General features: G+C 35.7%; 1 non-coding gene across 1 annotated transcript; it reads right to left on the bottom strand.

Annotated features, from left to right (window-relative positions):
* Positions 1-744: 744 nt before the first annotated feature.
* LOC115893380 lies at positions 745-854 on the bottom strand. The gene has a single exon (XR_004053392.1). It is a non-coding gene; the product is annotated as a small nucleolar RNA SNORD23 (small nucleolar RNA).
* Between the last annotated feature and the right edge of the window lie 3,809 nt (positions 855-4,663).

Here is a 4,663-nt window from a genome sequence, read left to right as displayed (position 1 = left end):
TTGTCATTATTCTTGAATAAACTGCTTAGCTGATATAGAATATTGTATTAATAGGTGTTTTCTCTGATGCATGGGAAGATATATTCCATTGTCTCCTGACTTTTACGGTGACTTTTGAAATTTCTACTCTCAGAGTAATTGCCATGCTTTTAAAGAAAAGAATACCCCAATAATTCCTAACCAGCACTATGTGTCAAGGATTCTTTTACACAAATTGTGTGTACTAAATCCTTGACTGTCCACAGCAACCTAGTGACCAATGTATTTGTCTATGGTGTTTTTGAGCAGGCATTATTTACATTTATCTTTTGTCATTTGGATTGAGGTTTGGTTTTTTTTCTTTGTATCATTCAGAGATACCACAAAATAGGAGTAAATGGGAGTAATTTTTGTTAATTTATTAGCTTGGGATATATCCAAGCCCTATGTGTATTTGATATTTGAATTCCAGCTCACATAAAGCATACAGATTCTTCAAATTTTTGTTTTGTTTTGTTTTTTACTTTTTTTTTTTTTTTTTTTCACTGATTGGCTAAAAGGGACTTTTATTGAAGGGCAGGGCTCCAGCATCCGATGGCAGCTACAACTGGATCTCACAGAACGCCCGCTTCTCCACCAGCTTCACCTTGTACTTGCATTTGAACTTGGCTCTCTCTTGAGGCTCCATCATATTCCTCCTCTGGAAGCTCTTGAACCGGTCTCGAAGGATGTTGCCCTCGGGCCTGGGATCCCCCCAGCACCCCGTACCCTCAGCCCCTGGGCATTGGCCCCACTGGCCCAGCCCAGGGACAGCCATGGTGTCGCCCATAGCCCCTGGGGGGCACGGGGAGCAAGGATGGTGTCATCATTGGGCTGTTTTTTACTTTGACAGTGGAGTGAAACCCTTAAGCTTTTGTGTTTGGCCCTGGGCCACTGGATAGACTTTTTTTTTTTTTTTTTTTCTTGTACACTCTTCGTTCGTAGTATAGTCTTTATCAGACCACAGCATAAATCAAGGAACTCAGTTTTGATTCTCTGCTTACGTGCTTTGGAATCATGTCCTGTTCTTCTGTGGCCATGAACCCAAATTCCTAGCTTACCTGGGATGATCATCCTCTTGTCATTCCCTGCTCTCCTCCTGATGATCTCCAAGGACAAAGGAGGTAATTATAGATCTGATTTTAAGCTGCTTCTTTTCTTCTGTGTCCTATTTTCATTGTATCTTATTTCTCTCTTATTTTTTATTTCTCTTCCTTATAGTCTTCTCATCTCCATACTTAATAGAAGGTCTGTGTGATGACTAGTTTTATGTGCCAACTTGGATAGGCCACAGTACCCAGTTATTTGTTCAAACATGCCTAAATGTGATCATGCAAGTATGTTTTTGTATGCAGAATGAAATAATTTTTCAACTTCATTCTTCTCTATATGGCTATCCGTTGTCCCAGCATCATTTGTTAAAAAGGCATTTTTTTCTCCCAACTAGATAGTCTTATTACCCTGTCAAAAACCAGCTGGCTACAGATGTATGGGTTTATTTTTGGACTTTCATTTATATTCCATTGAGAACATGTCTTTCTTTGTGCCATTATCAAGATGTCATGATTGCCATTGTTCTGTACTAGCTTTTGAAATCAGAAAGGGTGAGTCCTTCTAATTTGGTCTCATTTTCCTTTTTTTTTTTTTTTTTTTGTCTGTTCTAAGTTTATTGTAATTCCATGTGATTTTTACAATCAGCTTGCCAAATTTTACAAAATGTTCGCTGGGATTCTTGCCATCTTGTCAATGATAATTTCGCCAACTCATGAAAATAGGATGTTTCCCCAATTATATAGATCTTTCAACAATCTTTTGAAGTTTCAAAATATAAGTTTTGCCCTTTTTTGTTAAATTTATTTCTAATGTTTTCTTTATTTTGATATTTAAGTAAATGTTACTGATTTTTAATTTTATATTTGGATGTTTATTACTTTTTTGTTGAAATAAAGTTAATTTTCGTATATTGGTCTTATATCCTGCAATCTTACTAAACTCATTTACTAGCTCCTATAGTATTCTAGTGGATTCTTTAAAATTTTTTTGCATACATGATAATGTTATCTGCAAGGAGAGATAATTTTATTTTTCCTTCCTATATGTATTTGCAATTTATTTCTCTTGTCTAATTGCCCAGACTAGTACTTCCAGAGTAAGATTAGTGGAAGAAGACATCTTTGTCTTGCCCCTGATTTTAGGGAGAAAAGCATTCAATCTTTCACCATAATGTCTGAGGTTGGAGTCACTGCTGCCTTTTGCCATGTTGAAATGTTTCTTCTCTTCCTGGTATGTTGAGTAATTTTATCATTAAAATATACTGAATTTTGTTAAATCCTTTTCCTGAATATACTGAAATGATCATGTGGTATTTTTCCATTAATATGATGTATTACACTAATTGATTTTCAGATGTTAAACCAACTTGGTGTTCTTCGGATAAATACAACTTGGTTATGGTGTATGATTTTTCAAATATACTACTAGACTCTGGTTGCTAGTATCTTGTATCCATATTCTTAATAGATATTAATTGGTCTGTAGTTCTTTGTTTGTTTGTTTGTTTTACTTGTTACATGTTTGGTTGGTTTTGGTGTCAGGAAAATACCAGCCAAAAAACAGTTTTAAAGTGTTCTCTCTTACTTTTAAGAAGATCTGTAAAAAATTATTACTTCTCCAAATATTTTGTAGAATGCATTGAAACCATCTCGAACTGGCCTTTTCTTGGTGGGTAGTTGTTGTTTTTTTGTTTTGGATTTCTCCTGTCTTTTTCCTTTAAAGATGGATTTTTAGAGCAGTTTTAGCACAACAGCAAAACTGAGAGTTAGGTACAGAGATTTCCCATACATTTCACAATTTACCTGAGGGTTCACTTAGTGTTTTATCTCTATGGGGTTGGACAAATGTATAATGGCATGTATTCACCATTGCCAGACACAGTAGTTTAACTACCCTAAAAGTCTTTTGCACTCTGCCTATTTTTCTTCAAACCTTGGCAAGCAATGATTTTTTTTTTTATTTTTATGTTTTTATTTTTATTTTATTGTATTAAGTTCTGGGGTACATGTACAGGATGTGCAGGTTTGTTACACAGGTAAACGTGTGTCATGGTGGTTTGCTGTAACCAACCACCCATCACCTGGGTATTAAGCTGAACATATATTAGCTTTCTTCCCTAATGCTTTCCCCACCTACCCTTCCCTAACAGGCACCAGTGAGTGTTGTTTCGCTCCCTGTGTCCATGTATTCTCATTGTTCACCTCCCATTTGTAAGTGAGAAGATGCAGTGTTTGGCTTTCTGTTCCTGGATTAGTTTGCCAAGGATAATGGCTTCCAGTTTCATCCATGTTCCCACAGGACATTGTCTCATTCCTTTTTATGGCTGCATGGTATTCCATGGTATATATGTACCACATTTTCTTTATCCAGTCTATCGATGGGCATTTGGGTTGATTCCATGTCTTTGCTATTGTGAATAGTGCTGCAATGAATATGCATGTATCTTTATAATATAATGTATCTTTATAATAGAATGATTTATATTCCTTTGAGTATATACCCAGTAATGGCATTGCTGGGTCAAATAGTATTTCTGGTTCTAAATCTTTGAGGCATCACCACACTGTCTTCAACAATGGTGGAACTAGTTTACATTCCCACCAACAGTATAAAAGCGTTCTTACTTCTCAGCAACCACGCCAGCTTGTTTTTCTTGACTTTTTAATAATCGTCTTTCTTACTGGCATGATCTCATTGTGGTTTTGATTTGCATTTCTCTTTAAAGATCAGTGATGTTGAGCTTTTCTTCATGTTTGTTGGTTGCATATATGTCATTTTTGAGAAGTGTCTGTTCATATTTTTTGCCCACTTTTTCATGGAGTTGTTTTTATCTTGTAAATTTGCTTGTGCCTTGCACATTCTGGATATTAGATCTTTGTCAGATGGGTAGATTGCAAACATTTTCTCCCATTCTGTAGAATGTCTGTTAGCTCTGATGATAGTTTTTTGTTTGTTTGTTTTCTGTGCGGAAGCTCTTTAATTAGATTCTCTTCGTCAATTTTTGCTTTTGTTGCAATTACATTTGGCATCCTTATTATGAAATCTTTGCCCATGCCTATGTCCTTAATGGTATTTCCTAGATTTTCTTCTAGGGTTTTATAGTTTGAGGTTTTACATTTAAGTATTTATCTTAAGTTAATTTTTGTATAAGGTGAAGAAAGGGATCCAGTTTCAATTTTCTGCATGTGGCTAGTCAGTTCTCCCAGCACCATTTATTAAATAAGGAGTCCTTCTCCCATTGCTTGTTTCTGTCAGGTTCGTTAAAGATCAGATGGTTGTAGTTGTGTAGTTTTATCTCTGAGTTCTCTATTCTGTTCCACTGGCCTGTGTGCCAGTTTTTGTACCAGCACGATGCTGTTTCAGTTAGGAAGCATGATGCCTCCAGCTTTGTTCTTTTTGCTTAGGATTGTCTTGTTTATGTGAACTCAGTTTTGGTTCCATCTGAATTTTAAAATAGTTTTTTCTAATTATGTGAAGAATGTCAATGGTAGTTTAATGGGGTAGCACTGAATCTGTAAGTTGCTTTGGGCAGTATGGTCATTTTTACAATATATTGATTCTTTCTATCCATGAGCATGGAAACTTTTCTTCA

Source organism: Rhinopithecus roxellana, chromosome 14, assembly GCF_007565055.1.
Source record: "Rhinopithecus roxellana isolate Shanxi Qingling chromosome 14, ASM756505v1, whole genome shotgun sequence".
NCBI lineage: Eukaryota > Metazoa > Chordata > Mammalia > Primates > Cercopithecidae > Rhinopithecus > Rhinopithecus roxellana.
Note: the sequence above shows the minus strand (reverse complement) of the source record. Positions and strands in the feature narration are given on the sequence as shown.